This window comes from Antechinus flavipes, chromosome 4, assembly GCF_016432865.1.
Source record: "Antechinus flavipes isolate AdamAnt ecotype Samford, QLD, Australia chromosome 4, AdamAnt_v2, whole genome shotgun sequence".
In the NCBI taxonomy this organism is placed as follows: domain Eukaryota; kingdom Metazoa; phylum Chordata; class Mammalia; order Dasyuromorphia; family Dasyuridae; genus Antechinus; species Antechinus flavipes.
The window spans coordinates 384,529,551-384,551,127 of NC_067401.1; positions in this window are offsets into that span (position 1 = coordinate 384,529,551).

The following is a 21,577-nucleotide window of genomic DNA, read 5'->3' on the forward strand; positions in this document are numbered from 1 at the left end:
CAACAACAACAAAGATGAAAATTCTATTTTGTGATGCACATCCAGTCTTTATAGTTCTTCTCTGGATGCAGATGGTTCTCTCCATCACAAGTGTATTGGAATTGGCCTGAATCATTTCATTGTTAAAAAGATCCATTGCAGTTGATCATCACATAATATTATTGTTGCTGTGTCCAATGTTGTCTTGGTTCTACTCACTTCACTTAGCATCAATTCATGTCCATCTCTCCTGGCCTCTCTAAAATCATCCTGCTGATCATTTCTTATAGAACAATAATATTCCATAACATTAATGTACCACAGTTTATTCAGCCATTGTCCAGCTGATGGGCATCCACTCAGTTTCCAGTTCCTTGCCACTACAAAAAGGGCTGCCATGAACATTTTTGCACATATGGATTCTTCCCCGCTTTTTATGATCTCTTTGGGATGTAGACTTAATAGACACTGCTGCTACCAGATGGTTTTGAATCCTTCCTGAAATTTAATGCATTAGCTATTCCAGCTTTCCATCTTTGGGTCTTCTACAAATATAATAAGCATGCCTTCTATGTTTTTATCCAAGTTGGTTTAAAAAACAAAAAGGTAAAAAACAGTATAGGCTCAAACATAGATAAGTGGGGACATGCCACTAGATACCCCCTTCCAAGCTGAGCCAGCCTGAACCCCTCTCAGACTGAATTTTTTTTTGGATTAAGTAAAAGAAACAGTTTTTTTAGGGGGGGGGAGGTTCACTTCTTACCTAGCCTAAATCACTGAATAGACTTTACCTCAGACAAATTAAGAACTGGGAAAGACATTAGTTTAAAAAGACCAAGGTCTCCCACTGCATCTGGGGCCATGCTTAGTCATCCTGATTTATATCTTTTCAATAGACTCAGATAACTCTGGAGAAGAGAGTGAAACTGTTGGCTTTGCACAGCCTTCCTTCCCTTAAATGCAATTCATCTGTAAGACAAGATATCACCTTTCTGATGTCATCGGTCCTCTTCAAGAATGAAGGACAATACTTTGTAGCCTGAATCCACCTATTGTTTTCTGTTAATACTTTTCTTTCTTGCCCAGAAGGATAGCATGAGAGGCTTTGTCAAATGCTTTTCAGGTCTTGGCAAATTATATTTATAGCATTCCCCTCATCTAGTGACCCTGTCAAAATAAGGAAATGAGGTTATTCTGACATGACCTGTTCTTGAGGAAACCATGCTGACTCAATAATCATTAATTACAATGGTACATATTATAGGATAAAATTGTAGTTTTAAACTTTTTGTTCTCAGGAACTCTTTACATTCTTAACAATTATTGAGGAATCCTCCCCCAGAGCGTTTGTTTATTTTGGTTTTATCTACTGATGTTTATCATATTAGAAATTAAAATATCTTAGTATTATTATGACAGTAATTTTGATCTAGTGGGTATGAAGCTCCCTGCAAGGGGGCATGGTTTTGAAGCCTGAAAACTAGAAACAGGATTGAGAAGAAAATGGACACCAACTTGTTGTTTCACAAAATGGATGCTTCAAGAGGAACTCAATAATGAGAGAAGGTGGGGGAGGATAAACCTTATAAGGGGATTTCCATGTTGAGAAGGCCTTAGAGATGGTTGGATGTTCTAGGATGAGGAAGCTTCAGGCTTTGAGGATAATTAAAGAATGAGACATATTGGTTTTGAAGTTCAGGGGCCAGATAAAGGACATGGAAAGAAAGAAGAAATGGAGGAAGATACAAAATTTGAAGTTTGTGAATTATAGCTTTTGGAGATGTAAAGACCAGGTTTAGCTGTCATTTTATCTGACATAGAAAGAAGTTAACCCCAACATGACAGAAGGCATCCTTTTTCATCTTAAAGGCTGATTTATTTATCTATCTTGCTATGTGGCTTTTGATGTCCTAGGCAAAATGGAATTTAATAGGATTCAGAATTAGAAAACTAATTTAGTGGTATTTTTTGTAACTTGAATCTCTTGGGCAGTCTGATTAAACCTAAGGATCTCTTTTCAGAATCATGTTTTTAATGAGGGTGGGGGAGGATCACTACACCTGTAATCCCAGCTCCCCTCAAGGATAGGGCTGAAGAACTTGAGCTGAGAAGTTTCTGAATTATTATGGACTAAACTGATCTAATGACTGCACTAACTTTGGCATCAATATTGTGAATACTTGGGAGGAATGGAGGTATGTTATGTGGTACAGGTTGCCCATGGAGGGATGACCTGTGTTGATCAGTATTGAAATTTGCCCATATATGATAGCTGCACTTGAAGCCTGAGTTTGGTAGAGAGAGAGAATTTTTAAAATCAAACAAACTAAACAAAAAGTAGCATTTTTAAATACACAAAATAAAATAGAGTATTACAAAGCAAACCAAGGGTTAGTGAAAATAAAGATGCAATTGTTATCCTTTCTAACTTCACAGACCCCTTGAAATCTATCCATGAATCACCTTTTGTTAAGTCTTAGAGTTGCGATTTCACTTTCACAAGGTCCGAAAGATGGGAAGTAGCAGAGCTAGGATTTGAAAGCAGGTCCTCTGACTACAATTTCTTGGTTCTGAAAGATATTTCACCAATACTTAAGTATTTTTCCATTCCCTTAAGGTGTTATTCTGGGGAAGGAAATAGCAAACCAACCTAGCATCCTTTAGAACAACTAGGTGATGCCATAGTGCTTAGAGCATCTCGAGTCAGGAAGACTCATCTTAGTAAATTCAAGTCTGGTCTCAGATGCCTACTGGTTGAGTTACCCTGGGCAAATCACTTAGCTCTATTTGCCTCAGTTTCCTCAACCTCCCCCAATGAGTAAGTGGCAAACTACTCCACTCTTTGCCACAAGAAAACCTTAAATAGGCTCACAAAGAATTGGATGTGACAGAAAAACAACAGCAGCAACAACAACAAAGCTATTATCCTAGTGCTTATTTTCAGTTCCTGCTCCATTCCCTCTGCTCCATTCACTTTAAAATTCCAAAGGTAGGTCAGGATTGCCTCCAGTTTTCTTTGGAGCAATGAAGTCTGAAAAGTCAGGAAGAGATCATTTCAACCTAATCTGAATTCTGATTCTTTCAAGGTTCCTCTTAAAAATAGTAAGTACCTTCCTTCTGGATATCTCTCTCTTCCTATCCCTGAGACTTTGGAGTCTCACCCCTGACTTCTTCCCCAGTGCTCTTCATTAAATTGTTCATTCCAATGGGGACCACCCACACAATGCTGGCCCTGAATAGTTATTAAGCCCCTATTTGGAGTTCTTTCTTTCCCTTCAAGGCCCAGCTGCTCAGAGCTAGGGTCTGATTGAAAAATTCTTTGGAAGAACCAGCTGGGGCCCTCTGGGGAGTCAGAAAAAAATCTATGGAGAAGATGGGGGTGGGGCAGTTAATGAAGGCAGATGAAAGAGAGAGCCTGCTAGTTCTGCATCCATTCCTTCTCTTCCTGTGTGTGCTTTAAAGGACCAGAATTATACCTAAATATTTATGAATCTTTCAGGTACTTAATCCCCTCTCCCCAAACAATAGATTTTTGTCCTCTGAGTTTAGGGCTTAATAAACAAAATTCATTTAAATTGTTTCTATAACAAGAAGTCATTGCATATTTTTAGAACCCACAACTTTGTGGGCCTAAGATCATTGATCTAGACCTTAGAGGCTATCTAGTCTGAGCAAACTGAAAAATTGTGTGATTTACTCATCACACTAGATAAGGCCAAATTTGAAAGTAGGTCCTTTAACCAGAGAGTGCTATTCCTACTATAACACACTGGCTTCTTTTCACTCCATCCTTAGCCTCTTCTCTTGTTCACTAAGGATTGCTTATGATGGCCATCAATACCTGTAATCCATCATGATGTTATTTGTGTTATCTTTGAACCAATGTTGCAGAAAAACAAATTTTAGCATTCCGCCCAGACCACAATTATGCAAAATTAAGTTGATGTTGAAGGTTTATTTTTCAGAGAGATTCTGAGCCCCACTTTGCCTGATGGTGGGGGGCATTCTCTTGCTTCTAATATCTTCTTCATTTTTTCCCATCAAAAAATGAATAGGACTGAGTCAGAATGAATTTATGCTTCTCCTGGCTGATTCTCAAATGCCTCAGGCTGCCCTGGGTCCCATTAAAGAGAGGAAAATGAAATACAGCCTTCTTCTCCACCATCTCCTCCACTTTGTCCCTTCACCTTGGACCTCAGAGTTGACGTAGCTCTAGGGCCCTGTTGGCCTTGCCAGTGAAGGCTTGAGGTGGGGTTCTGTGGGAAAAGCTGGACCCTTGAGATGAAGGGCCTGGGAGATGTCTTTGATAAAAATCTTTATACAATTGTGTTCTCTTCTTTCTCATCACAGTCAGGGCCCTAGGGAAGTAAGAAGTCAAGTAAGGTCACCAGCTCAGAAAGAGAAGCTGAATTCTTATAGCAGTCTCCCACTCTCTTCCCTCCCCTGTTTTCTGCTCTTCAGGAAATGGTGGAAGCTAATGGCCATGGTACTGGGCTACAGGGATTCACAGAATCATGGGATCTTAGCATGGGAAGAGATCTTGGCCATCATCGAATCCATTCACCCATATATGCAGAAATCTTTTTTTATGTTTTCTCTGACAGCCTGTACTTAGCATTTTCATTGACAAAAAACTCATTAATTCATAACACAATCAGTTCCATTACTGATCAGCTCTTAATTCTTAGAAAGTTCATTCTTATATAGAACTGAACTCTTCTACTCCTTTGTCCTGCTTTTTGTTGTCTTTTGCACAAATCAAGTAGTGCTTCTTCCAAATAAAGCCCTTCAAATATTAGCAGACACTAACTCAGATGTTTAGAATTAGAAGGGACTCTACAGACTATCTCATGCAACTCAATTATTTTAGAGAGGAAGGAACTAAGGTTCAAGGAGGTCAAAGACCTCCCTGAGGAGATCAAGAGCTAGGAAAGACCTTAGAGATGATCTAGTCCAGCCTTCACATTTTGAATATGAAGCAATTAAAGCCCAGAAAGTGAAAGTATTGTGTCCAAAGTAATACAGATTGTATTAAGGCAAGACTTGAACTTAGCTTTCCTGATTTCCAGTTCTTGCTCTTTCTACTACTACTTTGTTCCAGGTTTTTCCTGTGTTTTCTGCTCCAGGCTGAGCAAAACTAGCTCTTTATCCATTTCTCATATCCCCTAATTTTAGGGGACTTGGGTTAAATTCCAATTCTACTACTTGCTACCTATGTAACTTTACTACTTAGGCCAAATCACTCCTTTGGGGGGTCTCTTTTTTAAGGTATAAAATGAGGAAGTCAGAGTATGAGATCTTTAAGCTCCTTCCTAACTCCAGGTTATATGATGCTATGTTCTCAAGTACTACAACAGGATAATCTTATTCTAAGATGCCCATCATTTAGCCATCAATGGCCTGCTCAGATTCTCATCCCTTATTGGTCTGATCCTCCAATCACTGAAAGAAAGAAATCAACATGCATTCACTCTCTGACCTCATTCCTTAGTCCAATCCTTTGTCTTTCAAAGTTGGAGGCCCTTTTAGGAGTTATAGGTTCATCTTATTAGCAAGGCTCTCTCCAGTAATGTTGTTAATGAATTGTTTCAGTCATGCCCGGCTTTCTGTGACCCCATTTAAGGTTTTCTTGGCAAAGATACTGGAGTGGTTTGTCATTTTCTTCTCCAGCTCACTTTATAGATGAGGAACTGAAGCAAACATCGTTAAATGACTTGCCCAGGTTCTAACAGCTAGTGAAGTGTCTGAATTTGAACTCACGTGCTCCTGAGTGCAGGCCCAATGCTCTGTTCACTGCACTATCTAGCCACTCATGATAAAACCACAGAATTTCAGAAAGGGAAAATAGTTCAGAATCTCTGCCTGGACAAAAGTTCCCTCTGCAACATACTAAGGAGGTGACTTTTGTTTGAAGTCCTTCAGTCAGGATGAGGTTATTACTTTTCTATTCCATTTTTTAACAGTTCTAATTGTTGGGGAAATTTCCCCTGACATTGAGCCAAAATTGGCTTCTTTATAACTTCTTCCCCCAACTCCTAGTTCTGCCTTCTGAGACCATGTAGAAAAGGACTAATGAACACATTGAGCACCTTTCAAAAGCTGGACATTTATTAGACTTTTCTCCCACCTCCACTTCTCAACACTTTTCTTCTCAAGGTTAAACATTCTGTTCCTTCAACTCATCCTTATCTAGCATGAACAGGAAATTCTTGATCATCCTGGTTGCCTTTTCTGGGAATTCTAGAGCTGGTCAACATCCCTCCTGAAATGTGATTTTCAGAACTGAACCCAGTCCTCTAAATGATATGCTTTGAGTAGGACAGTCTGCTCAGAACACCATGCACCTCTTGATTCAGCCCAATATTTTTTTAACCTTTTTTTGGCTGCTATTTGGGGCTCCTATTAAATTTTGTGTTCTTCTGAATCTGTAAAAAATGAGCCAGAGAAGAAAATGACAGTATCTTTGCCAAGAAAAGTCCAACTGGAGTCATGAAAAGTCAGACATGACTGAAAAATGGCTGAAATTCATCTAAAAACTCCAGATGTTTTTTTTTTCCATACAAACTACCATTGAGTCAGACCTGGGCTTCTAGATAGCACAAAGTTTGAGTTGGTATTCTGATTCTAATTCAGGCATTTTATAATGATAGCTAATATTGATATAGTGCTAACTAAGTACTGGCACTATGCTAAGTGTCCTTTTTTACAAATATCTCATTCGATCCCCACAACAACTCTGGGAGGTAGGTGCTACCAATATCTCCATTTCATACATGAGGAAAATGAGGCAGAGATCAAGGTCACGCAGCTAGATAATTTTGAGGTTAGATGTGAATTCAGTTCTTCTTGACTCCAGGCACAACACTCTGTGATCTATGGGACCACCTCATTACTATCAAGTTATTTCCATTCTTTCCACTTTACTCTCCTTATTTATCTAGTGAGGGGTCTGGATTCCATGACTTAAGAATCCTTCCAGCTCTAAACCTATGATTCAATGCCTCTCATAGCTTCAACTTATGAAGTTCTTTTGTTTTGTTTTGTTTTTTGAACAAAGTTGGGATGAACATTCTTTATAGCTCTGAGTACATCTTTGATTGTCATCAAAGAATTTTTGGTTGACTGACTTTCAGTGCTCTTTTCCCTCCTAATAGTGCTCCCCAACCCCCTCAACGCCATTTAGCCCCCTCAAATCCATTGACATTGGAAATCCCTGAATATTCTTAGCATCTATCCTACTTTCCTCCAAATCCCATCATCCAACCCCATTCTCTTTACCACAACATTCCTCAAAAAAAAGTTGTGTTTTTTCTCACGGCACAGTATTCTTTGCCATGAGCAATCAATGTTCACTGAACATGTAAGCTGTCAACACTATGGGAAAGTTGAAGACTCACATATGTGAAGTTTCCCTTCAGTATGAGCAGTCTTTTTAAGTTCATTGCAAGTTCAAGTTCTGCTATGTTCTGAGCTTAGTTTTGATGTATAATAGGCAAGTTTTGTTTATTATGCAAATACTATAACTAATTATTCTACATATATTGCATAAAGTAAAATTTATATCAACAATTATTTTAATGGATGTTATTAGTAACTTTTGTTTTTACATTATCTAGATTTCCCCTCGAACCTACCTTCCCAGAGAACTTATCCCTTCTAACAAAGAATGTTTTCTTATTGTTCAGCAAAATTAATATGTTGAAAAAATCTGACATAATAGGCAATGTTCCAATTAATCAATAAGGATGTATTGTCTACTCTGCTGTTAGGCACTGTGCTAAGCACTGAAAATATAAAGAAGAGGAAACAAAATAGCTCCTGCCCTTAAGGAAGTTACATTTTAAATGGGGGTAGGGGGAGAGAGGGAGAAAAAACATCATGTACAAAGAACTAATAGATATTAGTATCTTTTATGTATATATACATTATGTTTATGTATCTTTGTATATATATAAATATACAATATGTATTATATATACACACATACACAAACTAAGGTACATACAAAGTAGCTATATGGTAAACTTAAGAGGGTATCACTCTAGTAGCTGGAATACAAAGAGGAAGAATCTTTTGCAGAATTCTTTAAGTTTGAGGTATCTAGAAAGAGCATTCTAGGTATTGGGTGCGGGATGGAGGAGGGACAGCCAATGCATAAGCTCAGTTAGAGGAGCTAGAACTTTGTGTGTGAGGATTGGTGAATAGGTAGCAAGACCATGGAGTGTGGGGAAAGGAATAGTGCTTCAGATGTGGGGAGCTTGTGGACCAGAATCTCCCTCTCATCCCTGCACAGAATTGCCAGGAAAGTATTTTTACTAGCTTTTCTTTGGGGGCAAGATTGTTCTATTTTTATTTATTTATTGCTGAGGCAATTGGGGTTAAGTGACTTGCCCAAGGTCACACAGCTAGGAAGTGTTAAGTATCTGAGATCAAATTTGAACTCAGGTCCTCCTGACTTCAGGGCTGTGCTCTATCCGTTGTGCCATTTAGCTCTCTCTCTCTCTCTCTCTCTCTCTCTCTCTCTCTCTCTCTCTCTCTCTCTCTCACACACACACACACACACACACACACACACACACACATCAAACCATACTATCCATATTCTATTTATCAGTTCTTTCTCTTGAAGTGAATAGCATCTTCTTTCATAAGTCCTTTGTAACTGGTCTGAGTATTTATAATATTCAGAGTAACTTCGTTGTTCACAGTTGTTCTTCAAACAATATTGCTGTCACTGGGTATAACTTGCTCTTGGTTCTGCTCATTTCACTCTTCATTATTTCATACAAGTCTTTCCATGTCTTTTTAAATCAACTTGTTGTTGATCACAATCATATATCACAACTTGTTTAGCCATTCCCAATTTATGGGTATCCCCTCAATTTCTTCACCACTACAAAAACAGCTGCTTTAAATAATTTTGGACATATGGGTTATTTTCCTTTTCTCCTGATCACATTGGGAAACATATCTAATATGATATTGTAAGGTCAAAGAGTATACATAGTTTTATAACTTTTTGGGCATAATTCCACATTGTTCTCTAAAATGTCTGGATCATTTCACACTCTACCAACAGTGTATTAGTGTTCTAATTTTTTCACATCTCATCTAACATTTGTCATTTTTGCCAATCTGATGAGTAATTATCTCAAAATTGTTTTAAATTGCATTTATCTAATCAATAATGATTTAGAGCTTTTTTCAAATGACTATATCTATATCCATTCATCTATCTATCTATCTGCTGTCTATATGGTTTTGATTTCTTCACTGAAGAACTGCCTTTGTCATATTCTTTGACCATTTATTAATTGAAAATATTAATTAATGAAATTAATGAAAAATATTAATTGAGAAACAATTCATATTTTTAAAAAAATTTTTGACAAAGTTCTCTATAATTTAAGATAACTGAGAAGTTATTTATAAAAAGTTCTTCCCTCAATTTTCTTCTTTTATCTTAATATTGCCTACATCGGTTCTATTTGTACAAAATCATTTTAATCAAATATACTCAAAACTATCCATTTTATATCTCACAATGTAATAGCTCTTGTTTATTCATAAATTTTTTCTCTTATGCACTTACTCTGGTAAGTAATAGGTCCTATATTCTTCTAATTTTCTGATGATAACTCCCTTTATATTTAAGTCATATATACATTTTGATCTTAGCTTGGTAAAATATAAGATATTGGTCTACACCCAATTTCTTCCAGGCTGCTTTCCAAACGGTGAATTCTCATCCCCAAAGTTTAAATCTTTACATTTTTCAAACACAAGATTAATAATCATTTGCTATTTTAATAATCGTTTACTGTGACCTTTGCCTTTCTGTTTCTTAGCTAGCACCAGATAGTTTTGATAATTGTTGCTTTATAATATAATGTAAGATCTGGTCCTGCTAAATTCCCTTCCTTTATATTGTTTTTCATTAATTGCTTTGATATTCTTGGCCTTTTGTTCTTCCAAATGAATCTTATTATCTTTCCTAGCTCATAATATAATTTTTTGGTCATTTAATTGGGATGACATTGAATAAGTAGATCAGTTTAGGTAAAACTGTCATTTTTGTTATCTAGGCTCTGCCCAACTGTGAACAATTAATATTTCCTTAATTATTTAATCTGACTTTTTAAATATAAAAAGTGCTTTATAATTATGCTCATGTAGTTCCTGAGTGTGTCCTGATATATTCGCAGGTATTTTATGCAGTCTACAGTTGTTTTAAATGGCATATCTCTTACTATCTCTTCTTGTAGGGTTTTGTGGATGATCTACAAAAATCCTGATGATTTCTTTGCATTTATTTTATATCCTGCTAGATTGATAAAATTAGTAATTTTTTTCAACCAGCCTTTTAGTCAAATCTCTAAGATTCATATCATCTGCAAAAAAATGATAATTTTATGGCCTCATTGTCCAAAGTGATTCCTTCAATTTATTTTTCTTCTCACTGCTATTGCTAGCATTTCTAATACAATATTGAATAATATTGGTGACAATGGGCATCCTTGTTTCATTTCTGAGCCTATTGGAAAGGCCTTTAGCTTATACTCATTACAAATGATGTTTGTTAATGGATTTGGGTAGATGTGTCTTATCATATTAAAGAAAATCCATTTATACCTATGCTTCTAAATGTTTTTAAATTCAAATGAGTGTCAAAAGCTTTTGTTGCATTTATTAATATAATCATATGATTTTGTTGCTATTGTTATTGATATATCAATTATATTCATAGTTTACCTTATGGTAAGTAATCCTTGCACTTCTGGTATAGCTCCCACTTGGTCACAATGTATAATCTTTGTGATATATGGTTGTATGCTAGTACAAAAAACTAGTATTTTATTGCATCCATATTCATTAATGAAATTGATCTATAATTTTCTTTCCTGTTTTTGTTCTTCCTTGTTTAGGTATCAGCACTATATTTATTTCACAAAAAGTTTGCCTATTATTACAAATAATTTATTTAATGTTGAAATTAGTTAATTTTTAATCTGGGTTTCCATGGTCCTTTTCCAATTTCCAATAATTTATGATATTTCTGCTTGTTTGCATTTAACTATAAAGTTTTTATGCTCTAATATATGATCAGTTTTTATAAAGATATCATAAATTACAGAGAAAAAGGTATATTCCTTTCTATTCTCATTCAATTCTCTCCAGATACCTATCATATCTGCCTCATTAAAGATTCTATTCATCTCCTTGATGTCTTTCTTATTATTATTTTTTTTTTTGGTTAGTTCTAATAGAGAAAGGTTGAAGTTCCTCACTGTCATAGTTTTCCTATCTATGTCCCCCTCTAATTCATTTAATTTTTCCTTTAAAAATTTGGATGCTATAGAATTTGGTGTATATCTGTTGAGCATTGATATAACTTCATTATCTAAGGTACCTTTTATCATAATGTAATTTCCCTCTTTATCTCTTTTAACCAAATTTATTTTAGCTTTAACTTTGTGATAATGATTGCTGCCCCTGCTTTTTTTGCATCAGGTAAAATATAATAAATTCTACTCCAGCCCTTTATTTTTATTCTATGTATATTTCTCATTTTTAAATGAGTTGTTTGTAAACAAGATATTGTCAGATTCTGGTTTTTAAGCCATTCTGTGTTAATTCATCCTATTCACTCTAGATGTCATAATTACTAATTGTACTTTCCCCTCCATCCTATTTTTCCTCATTGTTTAAAAGATTATTCTTTTTTTGGGGGGGTAGGGCTCAGTTTGCTGAGGCAATTGGGGTTGACTTGCCCAGGGTCACACAGCTAGGAAGTATTATGTGTTTAAGGTTGGATTTGAACTCAGGTCTTCCTGATTTCAGGGCCAGTGCTTTATCCACTGTGCCATCTAGCTGCCCCTTTAAGATTATTCTTAATAGTTTTTTGGAACATTAAAAAAATGTTTTGTGACTGCTCTGTTTGTGTTGTAGTTTTCATATATATAGTTTGTCTACTTCAAGTAAATCTTATTTACATGCATACTTCATGTAAGTCTTTTCATGCTTTTGTATATTCATCATTGTTGGCAGGTGAAAACTGGTTTTCCTGGTATAACTTCAACTCTACAACTTGCTAATAAATCCAGGGATTTGGAATTAATCCTTTTTGGTCTTTTGCTGGAAGGTAACTAATAAGAACAAGTTCCCTACTTCCCTACTCCTTACTCCTTACTCCTTATTCCTTGAATTATTCCTTACTCCTTACTCCTCATTAGGTAATTTAGAAAACACTCTCATTTTGTTGGTACTAAAAATAAGAGGCAGTCTCCCATTGGTATCATACAAAATATAAATTTGAGCCCTGAGTAGTTCTGGGTTTACAATTAAACCATAAATACCTACTTCCCTCCTGCCCACCGAGGGCATGGAGTTTGCCCACAGACACAGTTCTCTCAGTTGTTTTCTTTCTCCTACTGTAACAATAATATTTGTTTAAACTCTCTGTGCCCCGATTACTCTTCATCTTGAATGCTCTTGCACTACAAACTGGTAGTAGCTATGGGAGATGAAAAGCCTTTTAGGCAACAAGAAAGCTTTTGGGAGAGGGAAAAGGTGAAAGAAATGGGGAAATATAGAAGAATGATTATCTTCCCTATGGAGCTAAATAGACAGACCACCTGGGACTTCAGTAAGGAGAGCCTCAGTGGCCTACAGAGGTTGTCCTTTGTACCTACCCTTGCCCCCAGGGGATGGAGGAAGAAATTAATTCCAAAACAATAAAGGATTCTCTCCATTGGTTACTCCTTCTAGCAATAGAAGCTTTCACCTGGTAAAGGGAGGGAGTGACTCTGACAGATGGGTGAACAACCTAAATATCTAGAATCTGTCAGGTAACTACCACCATCCAGCTGCAAAATGGCAGGCAGAGGTATAGTGAAGAGGAACTTGTTGGCATTGGAGAGACACCAGCAAAATATTGAAGAATCTTGAGGAGTGTGAGTGGTTTGCATTATTGGATAGAAACACTTGCATTCTGCCTATAATGGAAAATAAAGGCACTAGAGGATTTATCCATTGACCCCCTCCTGACTAATACAATGGCTTCTACACAGGGCAAAAAACCTGCCCTATCAGAATGGCTTTAAGTAGTCATAAAAGAAACATAACCCATACTGGGATAGGGGGAAAAAAGGAGATTTTCCATTTACTCAAGAGAGGTGATAGTCCATTCCTATTGAAGTAATTGCTACTTTGAGACATGAGACTGTCGGCCTTGAAGTCCATAGCTTTTTATAATAACCAAATAGATATGCCTCCCCTGATGATATGATCATAATCTGGCACTTGGTTGATGCATTAATAGCCACAAGGATATTAAATGGCCGGCTTCCCTATCCTCCTTATATGTTCAAAAAATCACTGTGTAACAGGACATGGTTATTCTATGGAGTTTCTTTTTCCCAAATGACTAGGGAAAGGAAGAGAGGAAGCAATGTTTTGTTAATAGATGAGGTTGGCTGGTATAAGGCATGAAACTCCTTTAAGTGAGATTCTGGGAGTGCAGGGTCAGAAAATGGATAGGAGAGGGAGACTTTTTACAGAAGCTTCTTCCAGGAAAGGTAATATGGTGGTAGATGCTAGGTCACAGAGTACCCTGGGAAAATATGTATCAGGTCCCTAATACCTTTCTGACTCAGAAATATAGAGATTGGTGAGTGGAAAAAGGAGGGACAGAATTCTGAAGCAACCTTAATGTATAGAGATCCTGAGGAAGATGATCCAAGTGAGTAGGGAGGAAAATTGGAATGAAGAAGATACAGGAAGGGGGAAAGGTCACCATTATAATGGGTTGCTGGGGGACACTCAGGATGAAGATGAAGAAAAGGAGCAAGCTTAGAGGATTTCTGTTCTGCTAGGCTGAAATCCCTTGCCCCTATTCCAACTCTTTTCCCCACATTTGTCCTCTTGACTTCCCATGTTTGGGAAGAAGATCTTTGATATTTTCCTTTTATTCTGACCATACCCTTTTCAAAGTGAGCCAATAAAGGTAGGAGTGAGCATGGTCCCCAAGTCAGCTGTTCCTTTAGGGAGATTACAGGCCATAAACCCAGATTATCATAAGATGATCAAATGAAGAAATTGGATATTTTCTGGGTCTCCTAGACATCAGAACCCAAGTAATTACAGTACCTAAGGTACTCATACATGAGGGGCAAGAGATTTTGCCTCAATAACTTTAGTCTAGGTTCTACCTTATGTGGCCTGCTATACTTACAGTGGGGAGTGGTAGCCTATAAAATGGCCTATCATGGCAATGCCCGTTAAAGAATGTATTGTAAACAGACCTGCTGAGTTGCCATAGGGGCAATGTCAGTCAGCCAAGGTCTATCATCTGTGCTTGTCTCCTACTAACTCAGTCAGCCAAGTCAGTCAGTCAAGGTCTATCATCTGTGCTTGTCTCCTACTAACTCAGGAATGGGGGATAAAAAAAATAGTTCCTGCCTTCAAGAAGCTCACATTCTAGCATAGAAAGAATAAATACAACATTAAAACTTAAAAATGCAAAATAATTTGGTCAGGGAGCGAGTATTATCAACCAGGGGATCAGGAAAAGCATTCTGTAGCGAGCAGATGGTAACCTAAGTGTACATTGGAAGAAAGTCAAAGATGTAAGATGTGGAATTGAGGAGGAACAAAATCTCAGATAGATGGAGATATCCTGGAAAAAAGCAGTTAGGTGGGAAATGGAATGCAAAATTTAGAAAAATGTTAAGAGGGACAGTTTAGCTGGAATATAAAGGGGAGTAACATAAAATAAATCTGGAAACATAAGTTTTCCTATAATATACTGCAAAGGCTTTAAAAGCAAAGCTGAAAGATTATAGTTTATCCTAGAGAACATAGGGAGCCATTGAAGTTTCTGAAATAGGGTCAGATCTGTGCTTTAGGAAAGGTTGTTGGGTTTTTTGTTGTTGTTTTTGAGATGGGGAGGGTAAAGCAACAATAGTAAAAATAGATTGGAGTGGGGAGAGATTAGAAGCAGAAAGTTCTGTTAGAAGATTATTGTCCAGTCAAGAAGTGATGAGGGAAGGCTATGAACTAGAGTGTTTAATATGTGGAAGTTTGAAGAGGATGGGCAAGAGATTTATTGAAGAAATAAGCTAAGACTTGGAAACTGATTTGCTTGAGGTATCAGGTGGGTAATTCAGGTTCAGACAGTTTCCAAACCTTGAAAAGTCATTTTAATGAGATTTACTTAGTGGCCGGGCAACACTCACTGAAGGAGTCAGCAGGCTGGCAAAGCAAGACAAGGATTTTTACAGAGTAAATGGTGCTGAATTCATCACAAGAGATGTAAATCCTGAAATTATAGGAGGCATTGGCTGACATGGAGAGGTCCTAAAGCCTTGATGGAACTGAGCATGCTATTATCCAGAATGCATATACTTAAAAGGGTATTATTATTTGATAATAACATTATAATTAGCAGAGGTTCACCCAAGGAAGCAAAGAAGGAACTGCACAGGTGCAACGTTAGGGGAAAGATTTATTGAGATTTGCAGTCCAATGTCCTGTTCTGCATATTATTGGAGCTACTTTCTTATCGGCTGACTACTGCTTTTTTTTCTAGTTCAAGAGTACATTAAATATTCCACAAAAGTGATATACCTACAAGGAGGGAAGGGAGGGAAGTACATTCTCATTTTTTCCCCCAAGGGCTGAGCTTAGACATTAATAATTGTAGTGTTCCTATTTTGTTCTTATTATTTTTCCTGATTCTGCTTACTTAATTTTCTCACATCTGTATATTTCATATTCTTCCTTTCTTTATGGTACTATAATATTTGCTAATTTTTAAATTTGTTTCTTTTTTCTGTATTATGTTTTGAGATAACTATCACATAGTAACCTGGTGATATGGTCAGAGAATATATTTGCCTGTTCATTATTTTAGTGAGATCCATGATTAATGATTCCTGTGGGGCTTGGAGCTAGGAGTAAGTTTGGGCTGAGATGGGCTGGGGACAAAAATCATAATTCTATCAATTGGATATGAATTTTGAAGGAGAATTAAAAAAACTCTGTGGGTTGGTTTCTAGACTTAAGAAAGTCTTAGTAAAACTGACTAAACTTAAAAGTGTATTCATACACTTGGCCCTGCTGCATCCAGCTGTTAACATCTGCCAGCAGACCTTTGTCTTGCTCTACATGAAGTTAGGGCTTGTGAAAATTAAGAAAAGACAAACAATAATGTTGTAAAAAATTACCCTGGCATGGGTTCTGTCAATAAAAAGTTATAAAAAATAAATTAAAAAAAGAAAAGATCAACAGATTTAGCATTTATGAGATAATTGCTAACCTTGGGGAAAGCAGTTTCAGTTGAGATGAGTTATACAACAAATTTCTAAGTCAGAGGGAGATGAGGAAGAAGAGTCAATAAGTATCTGTCACTTAGATATTCCAGAGAAGGTACACACCTCCATTGGTAGAGCAACTTTCCTCATCTGTGAGTCCTCTTTGTCAATGAAGCTATAGCTTTAATTCCTATCTTTACTTGAGTGAGATTTATGTGAATGTGTATGTGTGTGTATGTGTGAAAAGAGTAAGTACTCTTTACATAGAGAAGGGAAAGATCATGGCATAGTTGATAAAAAGCTAGTGTCTGAGCTAAGAACTGGGTTCAAGTCTCATTTTAGAAACATACTGGTCTTGCAACTGAACAAAGTCAGTGCTTTTAGCAGCTCTCTAAGCCCAAGTTGCAGAGAAGGTGCCCACTTGCCTTGGTAGAGGGAGTTCCTTACTGAGAGTTCCCTGCAGACATGAAATCAGTGCCAGTCCTGATGATTCCTGAAAGGGAAAAGAGAAGTAAATAACTTGAGGAGCTGTCAGGGTTAAGTGAAAAGTTTTTTTTTTTTTAATATTGTATTTTATTGGACAGAAACAGCTACACCCAAAGAAGGAACACTGGGAAACGAATGTGAACTATCTGCATTTTTGATTTTCTTCCCGAGTTATTTTTACCTTCTGAATCCAATTCTCCCTGTGCAACAGGAGAACTGTTCGGTTCTGCAAATATGTATGGTATCTAGGATATACTGCAACATATTTAACATATATAGGACTGCTTGCCATCTTGGGGGGAGGGTGGAGGGAGGGAGGGGAAAAAACGAAACATAAGCGAGTGTAAGGGATAATGTTGTAAAAAATTACCCTGGCATGGATTCTGTCAATACAAAGTTATTATTAAATAAAATAAAATTAAAATTAAAAAAAAACTAACTCAAAAAAAATATTGTATTTTATTTTCAATTCATGGAAGAAAACAAACATTTCCATAGCAGAATACTTTACTGATTCTATCCAGGCATTGATATCTTATCATTTACTTTAAGTTCTTGAGTTTCCTCATGGCTTAAGAACCATGATTCCAAATCTTTCTAAGAGATCTATATCTATTACACCTATTCCCAAACCACTCTTTGAACTGCATTTTCTAAATGTCCAGCCGTTGTAACAAAACAAACATTATTCTATATTGTACAGGCAGTTCTATAAAATTCTTTTTCTCCACCAGGGCACAAAAACTCATTGTAATTACTTGTCTGTGGCTGGTCATATCTCTGTACATTCTATAATCTGACAAACATCAAACTGAATTGTTAGTGGTGCATTCTTTTTCAGTGATATTTACCCCAATCTTAACCCAACATTTCCCAACCTGAGTCCCATAGGGGACTCACTCAGATACCAGATAATTCAGAGTCGATTCACCAACCAGTTTCACTTCCTCCCCAAAACAATGGGGCCCAAAGTCCTTTGGGGGAAGAGGCAATGATCTCATTTTCTGAAATTATTTCCTGCTGAGAATGGATGTAGACCTGGATCATTTAACAGGATCCTATTTTTTTGAGGGAGTGGTAAGCTGGAACAGATTGAAGCATCCAATGAGTTGATTCAGGTCTCTAAAACTGATCAATACAGCTGTAATTTTTTAAAATTTAATAATAACTTTATATTGACAGAATCCATGCCAGGGTAATTTTTTTTTACAACATTATCCCTTGCACTCGTTTCTGTTCTGATTTTTCCCCTCCCTCCCTCCACCCCCTCCCCTAGATGGCAAGCAGTCCTATATATGTTAGATATGTTGCAGTATATCCTAGATACAATATATGTTTGCAGAACCGAGCAGTTCTCTTGTTGCACAGGAAGAATTGGATTCAGAAGGTATGAATAACCCAAGAAGAAAAACAAAGATGCAGATAGTTCACATTCATTTTCCAGTGTTCTTTCTTTGGGTGTAGCTGCTTCTGTCCATCATTTATCAATTGAAACTCAGTTAGGTCTCGTCAAAGAAATTCACTTCCATCAAAATATGTCCTCATACAATATCGTTGTCGAAGTGTATAATGATCTCCTGGTTCTGCTCATTTCACTTAGCATCAGTTCATGTAGGTCTCTCCAAGCCTCTCTGTATTCATCCTGCTGGTCATTTCTTACAGAACAATAATATTCCATAACATTCATATACCACAATTTACCCAGCCATTCTCCAATTGATGGGCATCCATTCAATTTCCAGTTTCTAGCCACTACAAACAGGGCTGCCACAAACATTTTGGCACATACAGGTCCCTTTCCCTTCTTTAGTATCTCTTTGGGGTGTAAGCCCAATAGAAACACTGCTGGATCAAAGGGTATGCACAGTTTGATAACTTTTTGGGCATAATTCCAGATTGCTCTCCAGAATGGTTGGATTCGTTCACAATTCCACCAACAATGCATGTGTCCCAGTTTTCCCGCATCCCCTCCAACATTCATCATTATTTTTTCATGTCATCTTAGCCAATCTGACAAGTGTGTAGTGGTATCTCAGAGTTGTCTTAATTTGCATTTCTCTGATCAATAATGATTTGGAACACTCATATGAGTGGTAATGGTTTCAATTTCATCATCTGAAAATTGTCTGTTCATATCCTTTGACCATTTATCAATTGGAGAATGGCTTGATTTCTTATAAATCAGGGTCAGTTCTCTATATATTTTGGAAATGAGGCCTTTATCAGAACCTTTAACTGTGAAGATGTTTTCCTCGTTTATTGCTTCCCTTCTAATCTTGTTTAATGCAGCTGTAATTGACCAAAATCTAGAATAAAAAAAATCTAACAAATAGAAGTTAGGATGGTCTGAGATAGAAAAGCAAGCTCACAAGAACTGCTCATAAGATTTAGGGAGGCCATTGTATATTGACCAGCAACTTTTCATGTAAGGAAATATGCTTATATCACAAGACACACAGTGCAAACAAATGATAAAGATGTTTCAGCTTTGGTTTCAATAAAAATAAAGATAAAAATTAGATTTCAGGTAGTTTTAATAATTGTTCTTACATTTTTCTGGAAACCTTTAAGGACCTTATTTCATAAAGACACAAACATTAAGTAATAAATAGATAACTAGGCCAAATATTTATTCACTTAATTATTTAGGATAAAATGACTACATATTTCCAGATTATTACATAATTGAATTATGTTCATGGCTTCTATTGACCATTTGCTCTGATTATAGATATTTGCTGTTAGATAAAAAAAACAGGGCATGGTTATAATACCATCAAAACTGATACTTCAGGCCTCTGCCTGGGAGCACACACATGACAGGATAAAGCATCCTTGGCTCAGTTTGACAACCAATCATGAAGAAACTATTGCACCTTATAGTCAGACTGAGGAATAATCAAGTGGATTCTTATTCAAAGAACCACAACTGAGAAACTGAGTCAGAAGAATCTCATGTTATGCAGAGAACAAGGTTGTCCTCCCAACTCTTGTCCAGATACAGACCTCCACTTATAACAGTTCAGGAGCACATTTCTCTGAATAACTTATGGTATTTTTTCTCAAATGGTGGGTTATTGACTTAATTCATCAATCATTCCCAAATTCAAAACTCAAAACAATATCAGTTATGGTTCTAAGAAATTTCATCTCAATAGCAAGTTTCATCAATCAGAGGCTTCAAATCTATATAAAAAAAACAATTTGCAAACCATTATGCATAACCTAACACATGTACCTGCAGGACACAGTCAAAATTAAGTGCAAGGATATCAGATATGTTCAATTTCTAATTGATTAATGATCAAAAGATGTGAACAGACAATTTTCAGATGAAGAAATTAAAACCATTTCTAGTCATATGAAAAAGTGCTCTAAATCACTATTGATCAAAGAAATGCAATTAATACAACTCAGAGGTACCATCACACACCTCTCAGATTGGCTAAGATAATGACGAATGTTGAAGGGGATGTGGGAAAACTGTCACACTAATACATTGTTGGTGGAGTTGTGAACTGATCTAACCATTCTGGAGAGCAATCTGGAACTATGCCCCAAGGACTATCAAAATGTGCATACCCTTTATTCTGTATCCCAAAGAGACCTTAAAGGAGGGAAAGAGACCAACATATGCAAAAATGTTTGTGGCAGCCCTTTTTGTAGTGGCAAGAAACTGGAAATTGAATGGATGCCCATCAGTTGGGGAATGACTGAATAACTTGTGATATATAAATGTTATGGAATATTATTGTTCTATAAGAAATGACCAGCAGGATGATTTTAGAAAAGCTTGGAAACACTTACATGAACTGATGCTGAGTGAAGTGAGCAGAACCAAGAGAACATTGTATGAAGCAACAAGAAGATTATCTGATGATCAACTGTAAGGGACATGGCTTTTTTCAACAATGAGGTGATTCAGGCCAATTCCAATAGACTTGTGATGGAGAGAGACATCTGCATCCAGAGAGAGGACTATGGGGTCTGAATGTAGATCACAACGTAGTATTTGAGCTTTTGCTATTATCTGTCTTCTTTCTCATTTTTTTTTCCTTTTTGATGTGATTTTTCTTGTGCAGCATGATAAATGTGGAATTCCCATGTTTAACATATATTGGATACTTGCTGGTGAGGGGAGGAGGTGGGTGAAAAGGAGGGAAAAATATGAAACATGAAGTTTTGCAAGGGTGAATGTTGAAACATTGTGTATATTTTGAAAATAAAAAAGCTATTTAAAAAAAATTCTGCTCAAGGTACTTCAAGAAAGCTATAGATCATATTTGCTATTATATTCATTAAACAATGAGACCATGATGCACTTAAATAAATATTAAATAATTTTGCTGAAAACAGATGGAGACCTTGGTAGAAGTAATCATTTTCAGAGAACTTGTAGTTCTAACAAATCTCTTAAAAATGCCTTGCATTGCTAAATAGTAAAATCTTTGATACAATATCACAAGTGACTTTGCCTTAAAACAGCCATAGACTTGAAAAATTAAAAAAAAATTCAGTTATGAACACCGTGTAAACATGAGCCATTCTTTTAATAATAGAAGCAATTAATGTCAAAGGAATTTCATTTATCCAGCAGGGAGCCCAGAGCAGGGGCTGTGTTCTTAGTTATCTCCTCCATTCTGTGAAGAGATAGGGAGGAAGAGCTCAAGTCAGACCACTCCACAATTATTCCCTCATATTCCAATTGATCCAAAATAAAACCATGAAATTATGTAATTTTCAATCCCAATTCCATATAACTTCCAAAAAATTTTAATTAAAAGTTTTCAGGAGTGATA